The sequence below is a fragment of the Nicotiana tabacum genome, chromosome 3 (genome assembly GCF_000715075.1).
Source record: "Nicotiana tabacum cultivar K326 chromosome 3, ASM71507v2, whole genome shotgun sequence".
Taxonomy (NCBI): Eukaryota; Viridiplantae; Streptophyta; class Magnoliopsida; order Solanales; family Solanaceae; genus Nicotiana; species Nicotiana tabacum.
The window spans coordinates 187,543,590-187,568,595 of NC_134082.1; the positions used below are offsets into that span (position 1 = coordinate 187,543,590).

At 42.4% G+C, this 25,006-nt stretch overlaps 1 long non-coding RNA gene across 2 annotated transcripts; it reads right to left on the reverse strand.

Annotated features, from left to right (window-relative positions):
- Positions 1-20,006: 20,006 nt before the first annotated feature.
- Positions 20,007-24,686, reverse strand: LOC107790883 (uncharacterized). 2 transcript variants are annotated; one of them, XR_012704422.1, is made up of 3 exons: positions 24,162-24,614; positions 23,573-24,073; positions 20,007-20,207 (listed from the first exon to the last, which is right to left on the reverse strand). It is a non-coding gene; the product is annotated as an uncharacterized LOC107790883 (long non-coding RNA). The 2 variants fall into 2 exon arrangements; XR_001649122.2 differs by lacking the exon at positions 20,007-20,207 and having other exon boundaries at positions 23,370-24,073; positions 24,162-24,686.
- Between the last annotated feature and the right edge of the window lie 320 nt (positions 24,687-25,006).

The following is a 25,006-nucleotide window of genomic DNA, read 5'->3' on the forward strand; positions in this document are numbered from 1 at the left end:
AGCTAGGGACCGTTGGATCAATGGGGTTGGACGGCTCAGATCAACTTGCCTGAAACGGCGTCGTTGAGGTGAGTTGAACAGCCTGATCTGGACCGTTCGTTTGAATCAGATCAACGGCTTCAATAGGGACACCGATACGGCGTCGTTTGAATCCGTGCTTGGGCAGGCTCATCTTGGACTGAATCAGTGCTTTGGTTTTGGGCCTCGTTTTGGTGCCCAATCAGATTTTCCTTCCCCCTTTTTTTTTAATTCAACAAATTAAACAAAAATTCCTAAAACAATGTAAAAATTAAAATTAAAATAAACTTACACACATATTGGGTGACACCTACAACAATTAACACACACATATTAGAATTTTAAAAAATGGTTAAATCACAGCCTAGAGTAAAAGCTGCATATTTTTGTGAATTTCCTTTTAAAAAACCGAATTACGGCCCGATTACACACGGATTGTATTTTTGTTTGATAATATTCAATGAAAAATGGATATAAACACTAAGGACTACCAGCACATGTGACATAAAAATTGAAAATTTGTACGGCTAGGCCATTTGCAATTATTTTGATTTCTTTTGGAGTGATTGTTTGTGAAGCAAAAATCACGTGCTTACAGCTGCCCCTCTTTGCCCGAAGACACGAAGGGTTTTCGCGCAAAGATAAAGCGGGCGATTTTTGCTCGTCTGAGTACTCCGTGTGAAGCATTTTTTGAAAAAGATTTGACCGAACCTTTGCTTCAGAGGTTTCCTACATATCCTGGGCTGAACAGGAATCAGGTCAATGTAGTTCGGGAAATTTTGGTAGCTGGGACTACCATGTGATTGTAGTGCTCGCTGCTGTTGTGCGCTGTTGCATGCTGCTGTAGGATGCTACCGCTCACCGATCTCCTTGTTACATTGTTCTAAAAGGAAAAACAAGAAGCTAAGCTAGACTATGGATCATGAGATCTCATCCATCTTCAACTTGTTCTTGTTGCCTTGCTTTCTTGTCAGCTAACGCTTTCCTCTGATGCCCTTATTTTGTGAACTTGGGAGATGATGCTGGTCCTTCGCCTTTTCTGAATGCCAGTTTTCATCACTTTGCTTGACTTGCTGGGAACATGGCTTTCTTCTTTAAATCTTTCAATGGTTTCTTCAGTGGTATGGCTTTCTTCATCAAAATTGTTATATTGGGCATGCTACAACGTTTCCAAACTGCTTCTTCTGAGACGCGTTCCTTCTTCCTTTTGAATGCGCGCTTGCTTTTGCAGCCTTCTGCTTCTTGGCGCTGGGGATTTTATTGTTTCTTGCTTGGAGATCTCCGTTGTAACCTTCCGTCTTCAGGTGGGGTTACTGATTCCAAAATCTAGAGCTAAAAAGTATTCCCGCATTATACTGGTGGGCGACCTAGAACTTAAATGTATTCCCGCATTATACTGGTGGGCGACCTAGAACTTAAATGTATTCCCGCATTATACTGGTGGGCGACCTAGAACTTAAATGTATTCCCGCATTATACTGGTGGGCGACCTAGAACTTAAAAGTATTCCCGCATTATACTGGTGGGCGACCTAGAACTTAAATGTATTCCCGCATTATACTGGTGGGCGACCTAGAACTCAAAAGTATTCCCGCATTATACTGGTGGGCGACCTAGAACTTAAAGTATTCCCGCATTATACTGGTGGGCGACCTAGAACTTAAAAGTATTCCCGCATTATACTGGTGGGCGACCTAGAACTTAAATGTATTCCCGCATTATACTGGTGGGCGACCTAGAACTTAAATGTATTCCCGCATTATACTGGTGGGCGACCTAGAACTTAAATGTATTCCCGCATTATACTGGTGGGCGACCTAGAACTTAAAAGTACTCCCGCATTATACTGGTGGGCGACCTAGAACTTAAATGTATTCCCGCATTATACTGGTGGGCGACCTAGAACTTAAATGTATTCTCGCATTATACTGGTGGGCGACCTAGAACTTAAATGTATTCCCGCATTATACTGGTGGGCGACCTAGAACTTAAAAGTATTCCCGCATTATACTGGTGGGCGACCTAGAACTTAAATGTATTCCCGCATTATACTGGTGGGCGACCTAGAACTTAAATGTATTCCCGCATTATACTGGTGGGCGACCTAGAACTTAAATGTATTCCCGCATTATACTGGTGGGCGACCTAGAACTTAAAAGTATTCCCGCATTATACTGGTGGGCGACCTAGAACTTAAAAGTATTCCCGCATTATACTGGTGGGCGACCTAGAACTTAAATGTATTCCCGCATTATACTGGTGGGCGACCTAGAACTTAAATGTATTCCCGCATTATACTGGTGGGCGACCTAGAACTTAAATGTATTCCCGCATTATACTGGTGGGCGACCTAGAACTTAAATGTATTCCCGCATTATACTGGTGGACGACCTAGAACTTAAAAGTATTCCCGTATTATACTGGTGGGCGACCTAGAACTTAAATGTATTCCCGCATTATACTGGTGGGCGACCTAGAACTTAAATGTATTCCCGCATTATACTGGTGGGCGACCTAGAACTTAAATGTATTCCCGCATTATACTGGTGGGCGACCTAGAACTTAAATGTATTCCCGTATTATACTGGTGGGCGACCTAGAACTTAAATGTATTCCCGCATTATACTGGTGGGCGACCTAGAACTTAAAAGTATTCCCGCATTATACTGGTGGGCGACCTAGAACTTAAATGTATTCCCGCATTATACTGGTGGGCGACCTAGAACTTAAATGTATTCCCGCATTATACTGGTGGGCGACCTAGAACTTAAAAGTATTCCCGCATTATACTGGTGGGCGACCTAGAACTTAAATGTATTCCCGCATTATACTGGTGGGCGACCTAGAACTTAAAAGTATTCCCGTATTATACTGGTGGGCGACCTAGAACTTAAAAGTATTCCCGCATTATACTGGTGGGCGACCTAGAACTTAAATGTATTCCCGCATTATACTGGTGGGCGACCTAGAACTTAAATGTATTCGAAATTGTTTTCCCGTTCTTCCGAGAAAATTTTGACAATCGGCAGAAAATTTTCTGCCCCGGTTGTTGGTGACTTCCCTGGCGTTGCATCTTGCTGCCATCATCAATCCTTTGTTTTCCTGCAGCAGACAAAAGGATTTAATTAGTTTTCATCGTGGTGGTAGAGGGTGCCTTTCTGGCGGATGATTTTTCCTTTCTTCTCTTTTTCTTGCTCTATGTCCCCATAATTGATTAGTGGGCAGAGTTGCCTGCTGGGGGTCTCTAGCCTGCTGGGGATTGGCTTTCAATTAATCCCCTTTTCTGCTTTCTCTTTAAGCACATGCTGTGGGAGTCTGCTTTTAACTCCCGACACCACTCCCTTTAGGAGCTTACTTCCTCCAAAATTGCCGGGCACGATCACTGCATTGCCTGGGATCGGCTTTTAAGACTATTTGTACTATCCTGTATTGGATGAATTCCCCTCCGGTTTCTGGTAGTAAGCTTTGAAAAATCCTTTCAAGACAAATTTTAGGAAAAGAAATAAAAGATAGAACAAGGAGAAAGTCTTTCTGAACCAATATTTGGTGGAAGAAACTCAAAAGAACTTATCTGGAGGACATGACTGGTCCCCGTGATCATGACGTGCACCACAGATTCCCGACCCAGTCTATTTGTACCAATCGATCTGCCCGATGGTCTGATTTGCTGGAGATGATAAAGGAGTGTCCATTTCGTTTCGAATGTGGTAGCTTTTGTTGATCTGTCTTGTCGCCTCATAGTGCCCTTCGAGGGGTTTTCACTAATGAGACTCTCTCTTTTCTCTCATCTTCCGGCGCCTTATGGTGCGTGTGAAGGTTTTCACCAATAAGACTCTCTCATTTCATATCCCTCATCTTACATCGCCTCTCGGTGCTTGTGAAGGTTTTCACCGATAAGACTCTCTCATTTTATTTCTTTCGAGGAATCGGGGTGTTGTAGATACGACCCTCTCTTCTGGAGATTCCTTTGACCATCAATTCATTCCCAGTCTTACGATCCTCTTCTTTGCTGGGGATCGGTGTATTATTCTCGGCCTTATTTGCCTGACTTGGCATCTCTTGAACATTGATCGGGAGGTCTTTTGGACGTTGATGTTGGTTTTGGTGTGGGGTTAAAGAAAGGCTATAAAAATGAAAATAATTTGATGGGTGAGGTGCTACAACTTTTGGAATCAAACCTTTGTTGGAACTTAAAACATAACCTCTGCCCCAGTTTTCTTGCTTGGGGAATTTTATTTTTTACACTTATGTTGAGCTATGTGCGTTACGCACATTGTGCCTATTATGCACACTATGTATATTATGCATCCTATATTCACTATGATGCACACTATGACCGAGCCGTGAGGCGCCTACGTATCCTCTTCGAGGAATCAGGTCAAACGTAGTTCCCACGGTTTTGTATTTCTTATGATTTTATCTTCTTTTTTATTTGTTGTTTTTTTTCTTTCTCCTTCTTTTCATTTTCCTTTAAAGATTTTTTTCTTTTCTTTTCTCTCTTTTTTTCTTTTCTTTTTTTTCTTTTTTTCCATGTCTTTTCCATTAGTGATTCCAAAAGAGGGGTATGAAAGAATAACTTAAGGCTCAAAAGGGGAAGCAAGGGTTAAAAGTGTTTGGATAGAAGAAAGAATTGCCTCCGTCATCTCATTATCCAATAAATGCCAAATACAAACAAACGAACCAATAATTGCCATAATTAAAGAAATTACGCATAATATCTCTTGACTGCATCAGAATTGATAGCCATGTCGACACATCTCCCCTCGATATCTGTCAAACATAAAGCACCGTTGGACAATACTCTGGTCACGATATAAGGCCCTTGCCAATTTGGGGCAAATTTGCCTTTTGCCTCGACCTGATGCGGGAGGATCTTCTTCAATACCTGCTGCCCTACTTCAAACTTCCTAGGGCGCACCTTCTTATTGTATGTTCTTTCCATTCTCTTCTGGTACAGCTGACCATGGCACACTGCCGCCAATCTTTTCTCGTCTATCAAGCTTAACTGTTCCAACCGAGCTTTGACCCATTCATCATCATCAATCTTGGCTTCAGCGACAATCCGGAGGGATGGAATTTCGACCTCCGCCGGTATTACGGCTTCAGTTCCGTACACCAACAAATAAGGAGTTGTACCTATGGAAGTCCGGACAGTAGTGCGGTAACCCAACAAAGCAAAGGGTAATCTCTCGTGCCATTGTCTGGATCCTTCCACCATCTTTCGCAGTATCTTCTTGATATTCTTATTGGCTGCTTCGACCGCTCCATTCGCCTTGGGACGATATGGGGTGGAATTGCGGTGGGTAATCTTGAATTGTTGGCATACCTCTCTCATCAGGCTGCTGTTAAGATTCGCACCGTTATCCGTGATGATCACTTTTGGGATTCCAAATCTGCAGATGATATGGGAGTGAACGAAGTCCACCACTGCCTTTTTGGTTACCGACTTGAAGGTTTTAGCCTCAACCCATTTGGTGAAGTAATCAATGGTCACAAGAATGAACCTGTGGCCGTTGGATGCTGCTGGTTCGATAGGTCCAATGACATCCATGCCCCATGCTACAAACGGCCAGGGTGCTGTCATCGTATGTAACTCTGTTGGCGGAGAATGGATCAGATCTCCATGTATCTGGCACTGATGGCATTTCCTTACGAAAGTGATACAGTCGTGTTCCATGGTGAGCCAATAACACCCTGTTCGAAGGATTTTTCTTGCCAATACATATCCGCTCATGTGTGGCCCACAAACTCCAGCATGTACCTCTGCCATAACCGTCGTTGCTTGACTGGCATCTATGCATCTCAACAATCCCAAATCCGGGGTTCTTTTGTACAATACTCCTCCGCTGAGGAAGAAACCATTCGACAAACGCCGAAGGGCTCTTTTTTGGTCTCCAGAGGCATGTTCTGGATATATCCCCATTCTGAGGTATTCCTTGATATCATGAAACCAGGGTTCGCCATCTGCTTCTTCTTCTATGGCGTTGCAGTAGGCGTGCTGATCACGGACCTGGATGTGCAGAGGATCAACATACATTTTGTCAGGGTGGTGCAGCATTGATGCTAAGGTGGCCAAGGCATCCGCAACCTCATTGTGAACTCTCGGGATGTGTTTGAACTTCACCGATCGAAATTGCTTGCTCAGATCATGCAAGCATTGTCGGTATGGTATGAGTTTTAGATCTCGTGTTTCCCATTCTCCCTGAATTTGATGTACCAAGAGGTCCGAGTCTCCCAAGACCGAGACGTCTTGGACATCCATGTCGGCAGCCAAGCGCAGACCCAGAATGCAAGCCTCATACTCGGCCATATTGTTGGTGCAATAGAAGCGTAGTTGAGCCGTAACAGGATAATGTCGTCCTGTTTCAGAAATGAGTACTACTCCTATTCCAACCCCTTTCGCGTTTGCAGCTCCATCGAAGAAAAGCTTCCAACCTGGTTCCTCGGGTAATTCCAACTCGTTTGTATGCATTACCTCTTCTTCAGGAAAATACGTTCTTAAGGGCTCGTATTTTTCATCAACGGGATTCTCCGCCAAATGATCGGCCAGCGCCTAGGCTTTCACGGCTGTCCTCGTCACATAGATGATATCAAACTCTGTGAGCAGAATTTGCCATTTTGCTAACCTTCCCGTGGGCATAGGTTTCTGAAAGATATACTTCAATGGGTCCAAACGGGATATGAGATAAGTAGTATACGAAGACAGGTAGTGCTTCAACTTCTGAGCTACCCAAGTTAGGGCGCAACATGTTTTCTCGAGTTGAGTGTACTTGACCTCATGTACTGTGAATTTCTTGCTAAGATAGTAGATGGCTTGCTCATTCCTTCCTGTGTCATCATGTTGCCCCAATACACAACCAAATGAATTTTCCAAGACCGTCAGGTAAAGAATTAGGGGCTTCCCGGGCTTAGGCGGGACCAATACGGGTGGATTAGACAGATACCCTTTGATTTGGTCGAAAGCCTCCTGACACTCTGCCGTCCAACCTACCGCAGCATCCTTTCTCAGCAGCCGAAATATGGGCTCACAAGTTGCCGTGAGTTGGGCGATGAACCTGCTGATGTAATTGAGTCTACCCAGCAAACTCATTACCTCTGTTTTGTTCCTTGGCGGTGGCAAATCTCGGATGGATTCAATTTTGGATGGGTCTAACTCAATCCCCCGTCGACTGACGATGAATCCTAGCAGCTTTCCTGATGGAACCCGAATGCGCATTTGGCCGGGTTAAGCTTGATATCATACCTCCGGAGTCTTTGGAAAAATCTCCTTAGGTCTGCTACATGGTCCTCCTGACGCCAGGATTTGATGATCACATCATCGACGTACACCTCGATTTCTTTGTGTATCATGTCATGAAACACAGCAGTCATTGCTCGCATGTATGTTGCCCCAGCGTTCTTCAATCCGAACGGCATTACCCGATAGCAGTAGGTTCCCCATGGCATAATAAACGCCGTCTTTTCTGCATCCTCCTCGTCCATTAGGATCTGATGATAACCCGCATAGCAATCTACAAAGGATCCGATCTCGCGCCCAGCGCAATTATCGATCAAGATATGGATGTTGGGCAATGGAAAATTGTCCTTGGGACTTGCTTTGTTGAGGTTGCGGTAGTCGACGCACACCCTGATTTTTCCATCCTTCTTTGGGACTGGTACCACATTGGCCAACCACTCGGGATATCGAGTGACCCGAATGACCTTCGCTTGCAACTGCTTAATCACTTCTTCTTTGATCTTTACACTCATTTCTGTTTTAAATTTCCTTAGCTTTTGCTTGACCGGAGGGTATGCCGGGTCAGTGGGCAATTTGTGAACCACTAAATTGGTGCTCAAACCAGGCATATCATCATATGACCATGCAAAAACATCTTTGAATTCCACGAGGGTTTTGGTCAATTCTTCTCTGACATTCGGCTCAATGTGGATGCTAATTTTGGTCTCTTGGACGTTATCAGTGTCTCCTAGATTCACAGCCTCGGTGTCATTTAGGTTAGGCTTGGGTTTCTCTTCAAATTGGCACAGTTCTCGGTTTATCTCTTCGAAGGCTTCACCTTCGTCACATTCAGATCCATCATCACAAACGACCTCTTGCCTTATTGAGTCGGATTCAGATTGATTTATTAGACTAGGGCGAAGATCCGCTGTGCATGCCATGTCATTAGAACCAGTAAAAGGAGAACTGTTCAGAAAGAAAAGAACAAAACAAAATTAAAATGGGACAAAGGAAAAGAACTTTATTAAACTTGCGGGATAAAAGGGTTCACACTTTTACAAAAATGAAAGTAAAATTTGGATTACACCCTTGAATAATCCGGACAAACAAACAAACAAAACATAAATCAAAGCCTACTACCAAGACTCCCCTCGGACAGGAAGAGGAGTAACCGTCCAATTGTTGGTCTTGGCCTCAGGCCCCACAAACTGTATCTCTGCTCTGCTGGAACCTTCTCCAGCTTCCACCATACTGACATCCGCGAATAGCTTCTCAAAACTCTGATTCAGGTCTTCATTTATACCGATCAAAGGTCCTAGGATCTTTGGGACCGGCGACCCCTTGACACTTGCTTTGACAAAAGACCTTGAGAGGCGTGGCACTGGTTTAGGCAGAAACCAAACCCTCTTCTTCATTTTTCGCGCTTGCTTCCTATCTGCTGCGGTTGGTTTGAACCCCAATCCGAAAGTTTCCAGATTTTTAGGAAGGGAGACAGGTTGGACAATCCCTTGAAGCTCGACTCCCAGGCCTTTTCCTGGCACAAATCCATTACCCAGCATTTCCGAGACCATCATGACTGTCGCGGTAGCTATCCTAGGGTGCGGGATGATTTCTCCTTCAGAAATTTTGTTGGCTGACCCTATATCGAAAATCTGGTAGACCCAAGGACCTTTGTCATCAGCAGTCTCTATGAAAGGTACAATGGCTCCGCCCGTGATGCACGTTGTATCCTCGCCGTGTAACATGACCTCTTGTCTTTCCCACTCGAACTTCACCATCTGATGTAGGGTGGAGGGCACTGCTTTTGCTGCATGAATCCATGGTCGTCCTAACAGCATGTTGTAAGATACTGTGGCGTCTAACACCTGGAATTCCATGGTAAACAGGACTGGACCAATGGTCAGTTCAAGTACAACATCCCCTACAGTGGCTGTTCCGTTTCCGTCAAACCCTCGGACACAGATACTGTTCTTGTGGATCCTTCCGTGGTCGATCTTTAACTGGTTCAAGGTAGATAGTGGGAAAATAATGGCGCTTGAGCCGTTATCCACCAATACTCGAGTTACCACCGAGTCTTCACATTTGACAGCTAGGTATAGAGCTTTATTATGCTCCGTACCTTCCACCGGCAGGTCATCATCTGAGAATGTTACCCTGTTCACCTCGAAAACCTTACTGGCGATGGTTTCCAGGTGGTTTACAGAAATCTCACTGGGTACATGTGCTTTGTTCAATATCTTCAACAGGGCCCGACGATGCTCCTCAGAGTGGATCAGTAATGACAACAGTGAGATCTGGGCCGGTGTTTTTCTCAGCTGTTCGACCACAGAATAGTCTTGTACTTTCATCTTCCTCAGGAACTCTTCAGCCTCTTCTTCGGACATAGGTTTCTTGGTTGCAACTAAGTTGGTTCTTCTTAGCTCCACCGGAGCAAAACATCGACCTGATCGAGTCAGCCCTTGCGCTTCACAACTGACTTCTTCCACCTGTTTTCCCTTGTACATCACCATCGCCTTTTCATATTTCCAAGGCATAGCCCTGCTGTCAATCATCGGCAGTTGGACCACAGGCTTTATGGTCACCAGTTCTCTACATACCCCTTTTAACACGACTGTCGGTGTGGGCGGGATCCCTGATACTACCAACTTGCTTGGCTCGGGTTTGCTTGTTATGGCGGACGGGCTCTTTCCCAATATCACTACCAGCTTAACGCCTTCTCCCTGAGACTGTACACTCGTTCCTCCACTAGTTGAAACTTCCTTTGGGGCGGCTTGAATCATCATCACTGTTTGTGAGGGTTTTCTCAACTCTCCTCCCTCATACACCAACTCAATCATGTGAGTTTCGTGGTGCGCTGGCAGTGGGTTTTGGTTGATGTTAGGAGCTTCTGGTGTCTGAACCTCGATCTTATTGGTGTCAATAAGATCCTGTATGGCATGCCTTAACTTCCAACATTTCTCGGTGTCATGCCCGAGCATCCCTAAGCAGTATTCACAACTGATTGATCGATCTAAATTCTGAGGTGGGGGATTTGGTTCTCGAGTCTGAACAGGACTAACCAAACCCAACTGCCTCAACTTGTGGAACAAGGCGGTGTAGGTTTCTCCCAACTCCGTGAAAGTTCTCTGTTTCCGCAACCTGTCATTCCTAGCATCTGGATTTCCCCGAAAGCCTGCCCCTGGAGGGTTTCTATACGCCCTTGGTGGAGGGTAGGTGTTTTGTGGTGGCGTATATACGTTCTGGGGAACCGGCGCGCGCCATTGTGGGCGAACCGGAGGCTGAGTGTATGCATGGGCTTGGTGTACGGAACAATGTGGTTCTCGAGGTGGATAGAAATTTTGTGGTAGGTTGTATGGGTAGTTTGACCTATGAGGTCTGGGTTGGTTGTAGTGCGGCCTGCCAGCCCTGGACCAGTTGCCTGCCTCGATCGTGGCAACCTCTTCTTTCTTTCTTCTCAGCGCACCTCCTGTGCCGCTTTGAATAGCCTGGGTTGTGGCCTTGAGTGCTGAATAGTTTAAGATTTTGTCAGACCTCAGACCTTCTTCTATCATGACCCCTATCTTGACCACCTCGTTGAAAGATTTTCCAACCGTTGTCACCAAGTGACCAAAGTAGGTTGGGTCCAATGTTTGCAAGAAATAATCCACCATCTCTCCCTCTCTCATGGGAGGATCGACTCTAGCTGCCTGTTCTCTCCAGCGGAACCCGAACTCGCGGAAACTTTCCCCGGGTTTCTTCCCAGTTCTTAATAATGTGAGACGGTCAGGGACTATCTCGAGGTTGTACTGGAAATGACCTGCGAAAGCCTGGGCCAGATCATCCCAAGTATACCACCTACTGGAATCCTGCCTAGTGTACCATTCTAGTGCAGATCCGCTCAGACTCTGGCCAAAATAAGCTATCAACAGCTCATCCTTGCCGCCTGCCCCTCTCATCTTGCTACAAAATCCCCGCAAATGTGCCATGGGATCACTGTGTCCTTCATATAAATCAAACTTAGGCATCTTGAACCCAACCGGGAGTTGGACGTCTGGAAAAGGGCACAGATCTTTGTATGCTACGCTGAATTGGTTGCCCAGCCCGTGTAAGTTCTTGAAGGACTGCTCCAGGCTTTTGAACTTTCTCAGCACTTCATCCTGTTCAGGGGCCTTAGCCGGCTTTTCAATCTCTGCCGGCACTTCCAAATGTGGATTGTAAGCTTGAGGCTCGGGTGCATGGAATGTAGGCTCAGGGGGATAGTATTGTGTATCGTGAGCCTGAAACAATGGCTCACTGGTCGTTCTTTGCAAAGGGGCTGATGTGGGTCCCACAAAAATGGGAATATTGGGTGTTGGGAGAGGTTGATGGGGTGGTGGAGCTTGGGAATCATGAGGGCTTCTTTCTTGATGATAAAGGGGATTTGGGCGGCTTGTGGAAGGGCCGGAGTGAGGGTATTCTGGCATGTGTCCCAGTGTTTTAGGGCTCTTTTGTGTTTTGGCTATGGCTAGCTGCATTGCATTCATCTCTAGTCCCATCCTTTCAATCTTTTCCATCGCTTCTTTTAACAACTGGCTCATCGGCCTTTCTTCCTCATTGCTATTCTCTGAAGTAGTCATGCTTGTTGCTACCGGTCCTTTGGATCTGGTTTGGTATGAGTGTGTTGCCAGAGTTCTTTAACAACTAACTTGTCTGGATCAGACAACAACAAACTTTGTTAGCGTTAGATTTTAACAGATTTGATCATAACACATAGAGGATGCAATGCACCTAGGCAGTTAACCGTTTCTACATGCTTTGCTTCAAACTACATGCGTCATCCCGGTTTGCTCATTCGTCCCTTTAAAGTATTTTGGGAAACCCTGCGTTTTATTTTATTTGTATTTTCTTTTCTTTATTTTATTAAAAGCGGTCGAATCTTATGGGGATTACCTACGTATCACGTCCCCGCGTGAATCAGACCAGGCGTAGTTCTGCCTTAAAGTAAAGACATACAAAATTATTGTGAAATCATTGAATTCATTCTCAAAATTTTGCTATTACAAATTACTTCAAACAAAGAATAGCAACAATACAGACTCCACGGTCCTTTGACCCTATTTGATTAAAGGAAAAATAGAAAACAACATATGGGAATGCAACAAGGCCAAGTGACAAGATTTCGACCACGGATTAAATTTCCAACTTAGGGATCCACGAGGCATCATTCGGCCTTTTCGCGGCTCTAGGTGTGAGGTCTTTCTGCAAGCTTTTTAATTCATTCATGATCCGGTGGACGCCGCCCATGACAGAAGCAAGAAGGGTCTTCCGAGGCATTTGCTCACATGCCAAGCATTTCATGTAGATGTAATGCCCGATTTCGTCGATCCTTCCTCGAATGTCGTCCCTTTCTGCGAACAACTGCCTTATCTGTCGGCTCTTTAACCCTATCGTTTGTGCATTGGTGGCGAGCTGATCCTGGAACATCTCCATTTGCCTTTCCATCCTGGTTATTGCATTGTAATAGCGTCTTCTGTCGGCTTGGGCATCTTGTGTTTGCTTGAAGATCCGCTCTCGCAGAGCGGAATTCGTTTCCTTTACCGCTTTGACGCTCAGTTCACAATCCCTCATGACTTGCTGTAGGCGCTTCCTCCGGGCCATTGTACCTTTTGCCCACTTGGTCCGCAGTCTTGCTGTGCTAGCCTCGGATCTTTCCAAATCTTCCTGGCATTCCGCAACCTGATCCTTTAACCCTGCTATTAGTCTTTTATCCGCCCGGCTCCTGGGATGGTTGTCGGCCTCCTTTCCCATCTTCCGGATCTAAGCTTTGAGGACTTCGCATTCTTTGGTTAATCCGTTCTTCTCTCCTTTGTGGGCGGCGGACTGTAATTGGTATTCAAACTTCATGTCTCGAACTTGCTGTTTGAGTTTGCCTGTTTCGGTAAGATATTCCCGCTCTTTGGCCAACCAGCCCCACTGCTCTTGTGAAGATCTGGCAAACTCCTGCAGGTGAGGTCTTTTGGTCAGCCTTCCAGATGATGGCTCCCCTTTGTACCAGGCCTGATACCCGGCCGAAACTGTAAGCACGTGATTTTTGACCCTCCCCGAGAATTTTCACATTTTAGTGTGAATATGTGAAATTGGGTCTAGTATAGCTATTTTAACTATTTTTACTTTATTTCGTTGCAAAAAGAAAAATTCAAAAATATATATATATAAATTTTAGTTTATTTATCTCTCATAAATTTGAAAAATACAAAAATTGCACTTTATTTTGGTACTTTATATAAATTCGAAAATTACAAAAATATATAGTTCTATTAATGTGTGCAGTCATTATAATTTTGAAAAATACAAAAAATATTACTTCATATTTTTGTCTTTATTAAAAAAACGAAAATTACAAAAAATAGTTTTATTAATATTCTATAGTCATTTTAATTTTGGAAAAAATACAAAAATATTACTTTATATTTTATCTTTATATAAAAAACGATAATTACAAAAAAATAATTTTATTAATATTTTGTAGCTATTTTAAATCTTGAAAAAATATTTAAAAAAAAGATATAATTTTGTTTAAACACTAGTCTTATTTTTGGTAGTTATTTTGCTTACATAGGACTAGTTAAGCAACGTGTTCCTATTTCTCGGGTCCGGGCAAAAGAATAATATTCGGGTTTAAACTACCCGGTTTTAAGCCTAATTTTCGGACCTAACCCATAATAAACCGTGTCCAGGACACGTGGGGAACCCCACCACGCGTGGGGGACATATGCCTCGAACCCCACCACGCGTGGGGCTCATTTTCATGGGCATTGTATTACAAAAACACGGACAAACACATTTTTGAGGAGGACTTTTGAATTTTGGAAAGGGGGGAACGTCTACTGTTGAATCTTCTTCTTCAACAAGAAGAAGAAGAAGAAGCCCTAGCAGCTCCCTCCGTCAACAACCACACAGCCTTCCGTTCATCTCCCCGTCACCACCAAACAGACCCCAAACCATCGACAACCTCCCAGCTGCCCAAACGACCACTGTTCCTCCGTCTTCTTCAAAAAACCAGTCCAAAAAACCCTACCCCGTCTCCTCCCAACTCCGTCGACCCTGCTACCCATCCCCACGTCCAAACACCAGCTCCCTCCATCCCACCTTCACCTCCGACACCGTCCAAACAGCTCCCTCCGTCACCTTCACCAACGCCAAGAATACCACCAAACGACCATAACCCCGTCAACTCCCCATCGCCCATAACCACCACCCCAAACAGCTCCCTCCGTCCCTTCTGTCCCAACGACCAAAACCAGCAACACCACCACTAAACAGACCCCTCCATCGCCCAGCTGCTGCCCGTCAAGCAGCAGCTATCGCTGTTGCATCGTCAAGCCTCATCGTCGACCACTCTCCGAACAACCACCCCTTCTCCTCCAATCCCATCGCAACCGGGCGATTATACAGTCGCCATTCGCGTGTCCAGTGACCGCTATTTCCTCGCTGTCGTCGTGTAGTCCGCCGAGGTCGTCGTTGGGTTGTGCTCGTGGTTTCTGGTCTGATATCGTTGAGCTTGACGTCGAGTTTGGTCGTTGAGGTCTATGTAGAGGTTTGGTCCATGGTTCTATTCGTTTCTGTTTGTTCAGGTTAGTAAGCCTCAATTTATTAGATAAAGAAACGTTACTTTAAATGTTCAAAGATGCAATGTAGAGATTGATATGAAATTTTTCTGCTTATGTTTCACCGTATGCATTTTGGTTCATCTTTGTATTATGCTATTCTTGTTTACTTGATGTCATTTGATTTAGTTGTATTAGTTGTTCGATGACACAAGTTTTGATGTTAGTCCGTTCGCCCTTCCTTTTGCTTAGTTCATTCGGACAAAAAATTAGCATTGGTACTTGTTGTTACTACTTCCGAAACACTCGTTCACTAAACTCATTTTATTAATTTTTTGACAAGTTATGAGATTTTAGTTGTAAAAAAGCCGTAAGGTTTAGTGTGGTTAAAAGCGTAAAAATGGCATCCCTTTAAAAATAAAAAAAATAAAAAAATAAAAAAATAATAAATAATAATAAAAAAAATAAAATGAGACGAGCCTCGCCAAAAAATACAAGTTGCGGAGCCCTCACAAAAATATATGTATTAAATACTTAGATTCCGGGATGGGTCGTTTTAGCGAATTTCACGGCCCTACCCAAAAATAATAATGCGCTAGTTGCTTTAGGCGCGCCTTAATAATGTTATCTCCCTAAACTCGGGTGCACATTTATGTGACCCAAATCCAAATCTCAACGGAGTCGAAATATGTCTCTAGTCACGGGCACATTGATTGTGACGTGGCCTGAGACGCATTTCCACGTCGTTGCAAATTCCTTCAAAAAATAAGAATGAGATGAGCCTCGCCGAATAAAAATACAAATTGTGGGGCCCTCAGTAAATACTTGTTTTAAATTACTTAGAAGTCAGGAGGGCCGTTTAGCGAATTTCACGGCCTTCCCAAAATAATAACGCGATAGTCTCTTTAGGCGCGTGTTTAATAATCTATTTTCTTAAACTTGGGTGTGCATTTCATGTGACCTAAATCCAAATCCTAAAACATCAAATAAAATATGTTTCGGATTGTGGGTGCATTTCATGTGACACAGTCCAAAGATATGTTTTAAGCGATGTTCACTTTTCTTAATAATAATAATTAATAAAGCGGTTAAAAGACAAAATTTGCACATGGTTCATAATTGTATTAAAAATCAGATAAATAAGCCGAATATAACAGTTGAGCGACCGTGCTAGAACCACGGAACTCGGGAATGCCTAACACCTTCTCCCGGGTTAACAGAATTCCTTATCCGGATTTCTGGTACGCAGACTGTAATATAGAGTCATTCTTTTCCTCGATTCGGGATTAAAATTGGTGACTTGGGACACCCTAAATCTCCCAAGTGGCGACTCTGAAATAATTAAACCAATCCCGTTTCGATTGTCCTTTAATTGGAAAAAACTCCCCTGCGCCCCCCCGGGCGCGTAAAAACGAGGTGTGACACCTCCCCTTTTGCCTGATTCATTACACAAGTATTTGCTTCTAAGTATTGACACTGGCTCCAAATTTGGCGAACCCTCGCTTCAGGAAATTGGCTGTTGGGACTGATCTCAATCACCTGGGTGCTTAAATCCTCGTCTTTCGGCACTATCTGACACCTCCCAAGTTGCCTTAAAACCCGATGCGGCGCATATGGTTGAATGCTCTTAAGTCCCATTAAGAGAAAATGGGGCCTGGCTGCTGGCATGTATATGACTTCGTCGGTTGGTAACCATCCTAGCGCCCACTGTATTTGACTGGCGTCGAGGGTACGGAAATATGAGGTCCATGCTGTGACTCCTTCAGGTAGGTAGGTCTCATTCACTCTGGTGTAGAACTCCTCTATGCAGGTCCTTTCAGCGGATCCATGGTTCAGAAACTGGGTTCGGTGACACAGGTGTTCGGTCATCCACATTTGCAACAACAAATTGCAACCTTCGAAAAAACTTCCTCCGGCTTTGCAAGACGTGAGAGCCCGGAACATATCCGATACTATCATAGGCGCCAACGTACTATCTGTTTGTGTGAGCAATGTACTGACGACCCCTGCTATCTTTATGTCAATATTCCCGTCTTTTCTTGGGAACACTAAGAGCCCTAAGAAAGTTATCATGAAAGCAATCCGTCTATGTTCTTCCCACTTTTGACGATTACTTTTGCTGCATAACTGGTTTTCTGGCTTGTCGAATCCTCCTATGTGACCATATCTTTGATATATGAAACTCATGCTGCAAAAACCTTTCGCCAAGTCAGGGTTATGAATTGTTCTGACTATTTTTAAGGAGTCCAGAAACCGGTGTATTGCTACAGCTCTTGGAGCAATCAGATATTTGTGTCTCAAAGGAGTCTCAGCGCTGCCGATATACCCTGCTATTTCTTCTAAAGTTGGAGTAAGTTCAAAGTCCGAGAAATGGAAGACATTGTGCGCAGGATCCCAGTGGGGGACTAGTGCCCTTATGATATCTCCTCGTGGCCTGATATCCAATAAACCCGTGAGGCCTTTCAGATACTTCTTGATTTCGTCATGCCCTTCTTTGCCTAAATCATTCCACCAGAGCCGCAATTGGAGGGGGATTTTATTCATGATTGAAAAGGGTTCATTTGGAGTCGTGCTCATTATGCACATTTATTAATAAGATTTTAACAAGCGAAACTTATTCTGATAACAACAAAAATATATGCAATTTTTCTCGAAAGGATTTCTGAACACGACCTCTCAGCACTTCATGAACGAAGATTTTAGGGTTGTGTGAAAAAAACGAGGTGGTCGTTTGTACCAAGGCAGCCTTCCGGAGTTCCTTTCGGGAACATTTGGCTATTTTTGACATGAGCGGCATCACCCGGACTTGTTTATGACTCTTTAAAATTTGACATATTCGTTTTTGCTATTTTTTGTAAAAGGGGGAAGTTACATCACTAGACTTATTTATGACAAAAATTAGAAATCTTTATTATTATAAAACCCATTTTAGAAATAAGACTCTTTTTGATTTTTATTTTTATAACAAGACAAACTATATATTTCTATATTTTCCGAAAAACAAAAACAGAACCACTATTCTCTTTTTTTCTTTACCTTTAATAAAACAAACTAATAAGACGTTTTTTTTTCTTTTTTTTTTTCAGAGTTTTGACAGTATTTGGGTATTAGTTTTTTCAAAGATAACCAATCCATTCCTAAACTGCTATTTCCTTTTTTTTTTCAATTTCACAACATTCGTACTATTCAAAACACCGGTCAGCATGCGTGCGCGAGACAAATAAATGCACGGAAAACAAATAGGATGCATCAGGATGACCTTTTAATATCGGGTTGCTAATCCTAGACGGACCCAACCCCTGTGTTGAGCCCCCTAAGTCAAATGCAAAGTGATGCAAATAAGCGTTCCTACTAGGGATCCGGCATGTAGTCACGTTATTCTATGTTCAAAACCTGGGTCGGTGTTCTAGACAGTGTACCCGAGCAGACAACTTGAGCTGAGGAAGGAGCTCCTTTCCGGGAACCAGAAGGCCAGCCGGCTTAGAAACTTTCCGAGCCTCTTTTATTCAGGGTATGACACTAACAGAATAGGGAGTCTCAACCAGTAAGCACATCCCCGGAGGTAAGAAGAGAAAGGTTTCGGCACAATTTATATACAGTTCAAATAATATCAAAGCGGTAAAAGCAGCATTTAGCACATTAGGCTCAAACATGTAATAAAAATCAGATAATAAATAAAGCCAAATAATAACAATTATTCTAAGCTCGAATTCTTAACCCTGAACCAGTGGTTCTGGGTTGGTCCCCAGCAGAGTCGCCAGAGCTGTCACACCTCCTTTTTCCGCACCCGAGAGTGTACAAGGGAGTTTTTCCAATTAAAGGACAATCGAAATGGGATTTGTTTATTTATTTCAGAGTCGCCACTTGGGAGGTTTAGGGTGTCCCAAGTCACCAATTTTGATCCCGAATCGAGGACATGAATGACTCCATATTACAGTCTGCGTACCAGAAATCCGGGTAAGGAATTCTGTTAACTCGGGAGAAGGTGTTAGGCATTCCCGAGTTCCGTGGTTCTAGCACGGTCGCTCAACTGTTATATTCGGCTTGATTATCTGATTTTATACAAATACGAACTTATGTGCCAATTTTATCTTTTAACCGCTTTTATCATTATTATTATTTTTACAAAGGACTTGCAACGTCGCGAAAACATACCTCGAATTACGTTACATCAATGTATACGTGATTATTGACATATCTCGACTCGGTTGAGATTTGGATTTGGGTCACATAAATGTGCACCCGAGTTAAGGAAAATAAATTATTAAAGGCGCGCTTAAAGCAACTAGCGTGTTGTTATTTTGGGGAAAAGCCATGAAATTCTCTTAAACGGCATGTCCCGAATTCTAAGTATTTTATATATATACATTTAGAGGGCCCCGCACTTTGTACATTTTTGTTTGTCGAGGCTCGTCTCATTCCTTATGAAAAGAATTTGCAATGTCATGGAAATGCATCTCAGACCACGCCACAATCAATGTACCCGTGGTTAGAGACACATTTCGATTCCGTTGAGATTGGAATTTGGGTCACATGAATGTGCACCCGAGTTTAAGGAGATAACATTATTAAGTACGCGCTTAAAGAGACTATCGCGTATTATTCTGGGAGGGCCGTGAGATTTGCTAAACGACCCATCCTGGAAACTGAATGCTTCGATAATATACATTTAACGAGGGCCCCGCAGCTCGTGCATTTTTATTTATTTTTGTCGAGGCTCATCTCGTTCTTATTTTAAAAGGATATCCTATAGCAACTACGTTTCTTGTCGCGTTTGTCTCTACTAATTGAAAACAACAGGTAGTCCTAATTAATTACGTGCTTGCAAGTTATCTATAACAACATTCAGAAATGCTTAAAAATCAGAAACGAGGCTGCGTGCGCAGTCAGCCGAACAAATAATCACGGGCCCAAATCCAGCCCATGCGTGATGGGCCAGACCTGGGCCACTGCTTGTTCGATGCGGGCCTGCTTGGTCTGTTTTGACCTGGGCTCGACCTTCATGAGGTTGAGATTGCAAGTTTTGTGTTCTTGGCCTTAACAGGTGGTTTGCTAGTTATATGAGACCATTAATCAGAAAAGGAAGAACTTAGCCAATGATGTACAGTTTTCATGCTTGGCATACATTACAGCACATATTACAAAGTAAACTAAGTCTGAGATGCAACCTATTTCATTGAGAATATTTTCACCTATCAGCATACATATGTAAACTACCATTTAGCTAATCTATATTGATATACACTGGGCATACAGGCTGCTTCTATTGTCAACACAGGAATGAAAATTATCATACAGTACATGATATCTAATATAACAATCTATGTATGAAAATCAACTTCAGGTCTTTTCTTTTTGCATTCATGCTCAATGTTCCAATTACATTTGATAGTGCATTGGTTGTGTACCTGGTATAGAGGACAAAGAAGAAAGGACTGATCAGCTGGGCAGTATGCAGTAAACACAGCAACAGTAGATACACAGCAACAACACAGCAACAAACCAACAATCACAAGTGTTTTCCACAGTCCACAGACAACCAGCAACAATTCCCAGAACAAAGAAAACCAGCAGATGGTCGAGCACCAAACAAGTAATCCCAGAAAAGAGTAATGAAACAACAGAAGTAACAGAGTGTTCAATACAGCAACACCAGCAGTTCAACAATCACAAGCAGCTCAATTAGTGCAAACAACAGAACTTGGCCAAGACAGCTTGGCCAATATGAACTCTTAGGTAGCTTTCAGACAGTGTTTGGTTACAGTGTTTACTGGAAATTTCCTTATGTTTTCAGTTTTCTTTAAACTCACAAGACCTCTCTCAAGACTAAAAATTCCAGCCCTTTTTAAGTTCTGAAATGGCCTATTTATAAGCCAAACGACCAGTGCAGCTAAGCTGCCTGGATCCTCCCACTTGCAGACTGCCCATACTCTATAAACTCATGCTTAAGCATCTTTTGATGCCAGCCCTTTTTGTTCCCCACGCTTGGCTTTTCTTTAATCAAGAGTTATGTGTTCATTTAAGTATTCATTTTAAACCCCATACTCTTGTGTCTTGTTCCCCATTGGTATTAGTTTAATCCCAAATTAGTACCCTACTTGTCAGCTTATTTAAACTAAGCCTTTTCTGTTCTTTTCAAACCCCGGACTACCCCTGTTAAACCCTGCTTATTACTGCCCTGCCCCTTGCAGCATCAGGGCATTCTGAACTCATGAAAGTTCAAATTCAGGACTGCCCTGGACTGAACCTTTTCAGTCATTTTTGCAATGCAAACAAACTCATTTCAGACAATGCTGGGCATTCAGTCAGTGACAAGGTTCAATTAGTCATGTGAAATTATTAGCTTATTCGATCCATTAGTTATAGAAAACTAATCGACGACGTTTATCGAGTCGACTATACTAATTATAACAGGTAATAATCAATCGTTCAAATAAACAAACACATACAGGGACCTAAAGGCATCAAACAACTTTTGTTCAATTATTGGGAACCTATATGAATTATTTATGTGACGACTCATCTAATCGAACATGTATATAACAGAATACGTTCAAAACATATACAGAAGACAATCGACCAAATAAAAGGTCTTTACAAGGACGGAAGACATTAAGAAAAGTATCAGAAAATACCGAACAAACGCAACAGAACATGCTAACAGACTTATCCACACAAAAATAGAAAAGGAAAACTTACTAGAAAATATTCAAAACAGGCCGACCCCAGTCCGAATTAGATTTGACCATTTGAGGCCAAACAAACTCTAACCAGGGTGTTCTCAACCGAGAACACCTTGGTTAAGGTCTATTAGACCTCAAACCCTCTATGAAGCAGGTCGGATTCCTCAGGCTCTTGTGTTCTAAGGTTCAGATTCTCAAATTTGATTTTTTAGAAGTTGTGGGTAGATTTGGACCAAACCAAGCTTGGTTTGGTCACGAGGAGGGTCAGGGGAGTGTCTGGTATGAAGATGGGGTGGTTTGGCATAGATCGAGTTTTGTCTCGAATCTTCAAATCCAGATTCGAGACGATGAGAGGTGATTTGAGGCTAGGGAGTAACGGATCCATGTTCAGGAGAGCGAGGGGGTCTTAGGGTGTTTAGGAGGTGGTCACCGGCGTTCATGCCGCCGGGTTCTGGTGAAAGGGAAACTAGGGCGGCGTTAGGGTTTGGGGGTTTCAGGGCTTGGGGAAGGAGATGACTGAAGGGGGGTTCGGATAGGGGGCGTGGGGTGAAGGGCCAAGTTTATATACGGAAGGGGAAGGGAGATTGGAGCCGTTAGATCAAGTGATCTAAACGGCTTAGATCTATTGGTGGGTAACAGGACGGGGTCGTTTGGTATGGGAACGGGGTCGTTTTGGTTTAGGTGAGGGGTTGGGTTGAACCGGCTAAATAGGTCGGGTTATGAGGGAAGCCAGGGACCGTTGGATCAATGGGGTTGGACGGCTCAGATCAACTTGCCTGAAACGGCGTCGTTGAGGTGAGTTGAACAGCCTGATCTGGACCGTTCGTTTGAATCAGATCAACGACTTCAATAGGGACGCCGATACGGCGTCGTTTGAATCCGTGCTTGGGCAGGCTCATCTTGGACTGAATCAGTGTTTTGGTTTTGGGCCTCGTTTTGGGGCCCAATCAGATTTTCCTTCCCCTTTTTTTTTTCTTTTTTTTTAATTCAACAAATTAAACAAAAATTTCTAAAACAATGTAAAAATTAAAATTAAAATAAACTTACACACATATTGGGTGACACCTACAACAATTAACACTCACATATTAGAATTTTAAAAAATGGTTAAATCACAGCCTAGAGTAAAAGCTGCATATTTTTGTGAATTTCCTTTTAAAAAACCGAATTACGGCCCGATTACACACGGCATACTTATTGTATTTTTGTTTGATAATATTCAATGAAAAATGGATATAAACACTAAGGACTACCAGCACATGTCACATAAAAATTGAAAATTTGTACGGCGAGGCCATTTGCAATTATTTTGATTTCTTTTGGAGTGATTGTTCGTGAAGCAAAAATCACGTGCTTATAGTCGTAGCTTTAGGCGTTGCTCTTTTCGATTTATCGGGTATCTCGGAGAAGAAATGGAGTGGACTTTGTTGACTTTCACTACCCGATTGCTGAAAAGGGGGTCGTGGGCAACCTGATCGTGGTGATCAGATTTTGACCAATACGGTATGCGAGGGACTCTATGCTCAACAAACACAACAAGTTGATCTTTTGCTCGAGGACAACATTCATAAAACCAAATTTGGAATGCTAATGAAAATCCATATAGCCTGGAATATTTTTTTGCTTTCTTCCCTTGAAAAGCTTTTTTCAATGAGATATACGTTTCGTTAAAAACCAATTTACCCCATGGATAATTTTCAAATTCACCAGACTCAACTAGCTTAAAGTGACCAACTGAGATGGGACTATCAGGAAGTGATGAAAATAAAAAGATGTTAATGAAGTACATCACAACATCTTCACTGCATCTTGATCTGATGATCATCTCTCCCCTTCAAAACAATCGATTATAGCCTGGCTATTAAGCTTCTTAATTCCTCCAAAACATCGATCAATCAAACTACAACTTTGATTAGTATCATAACGTTTATACGCCATACCAGTACATTTCAGACCCGTAACAAGCGCAAATTCACTGATACCAACTGACATTTATACCTTATACGGATAAATTAAAAAAGAAACTACAACTGATAAAATTTACAAGTATAACTGATGTTGCGATAATCTTAAATACAAACATAAAATACCTTCAAATTTGCTATCTGCTCGCTGGCCCCATCAATCTTTCTTCTTTTGTTGTGTTTCACAAACTGAAATTGTATATCCTGAAATTCATCTCCAACCCCTTTTGCTAGTTTCTTCTCATCTAACTTTCTTGTCGGTTTATGGTTACTTATACCTAATTCATCCATGTTTGGTTTTGCAACTTGATTATAACTTTTGGGAGTAGAGTGTGAAGGTACTTTAGAAACAATTGTCAGACCCTCGATCCTTTGCTCCCTAATCTCCCTAATTGAACTCCTTTGGTCTGCAAACGCCTTTGGTTTGCAGACCTTTCTGGAGTTTCATACAACAACTCAAAGTTGGGACGAGAAAGTGGTAAAACATTTTCACTACTTCTTGAAGGAGAATCACAGTAGGTATTCCTGATAGCCTTGATAGCCGAGACATCCAATTTCAATCCTCTGCCCAAATAATTGTTCAAAATATTTTTTGTGGTTGATTTGACTTCTCCATTGTTGCAAATTCTGCGAAAAAAATGAAAGCCTAAGATTAAATTATTGACAAACTGATGTAAAAAATGAATTAAATATACAGATTTCAGGGTTTTCTTACCTTAAAGTTCAAAAACCCACATAAGCAATAGAGAAAACGAAGAAGTAATCGAATATTTATATGAATCAATAAGAGATTTATGAGTTAATTTGTATGATATTATGGCACGATTCCATATCAAAATTATCGCCGCCATAAAGAAAATTGATTGTAATTCCCGCAAATCCGCGTGAAAATTATCAGAAGCGTGAATTAGTGAATGATAAATAGGAGAAGAAGAAATATCGAGAGTATATGAAGGCTCCATCAGCGAGATACGTTGATGGAGATACAGAACTAAAAAAATAGAGAGAGAGAAAGTAAGAAAAAAAGGCACTTCCTTGATTAGTGCAATCCATTAATTTATTAAATATTAAGACTAATTTTTATAATTTGCAACAAATGTAAAAAAAAAGTGCTTTTTATGGAATGAACGAGAAATGCTATTATTTATTTAAATAATAGTTAAAAAGGGAAAGCATGTAAAAATCTCTAATCTGAATTCAATGCACGAGGTCATAGTGTTGGTTATGAAAATAAAAGATAAGACAATGAAAGAAAGCCGTCGTGGCCCAAATTGATCTTTTAAACAAATAATATGTGCTTTTGCTAAATGGAATTGGAGCCAATATTATTGATCCCCACGTGATTTTTATGCTACATGACTATATAAAAATATTGCTTTTCAGATAACTTTAGTGGCGTCTTTTAGTTTCTTTTGCTTCCACTTAACATAATCTTTATGCTTAATTGGCATTGTGCCCTCCACTATATACATCTTGCACTTGAATAATTTAGGTTTGTTTAAAGACATAACTACCCCTACATCATTTCCATTTCCTTTAATAGAAGGGAAAAAAAATAAA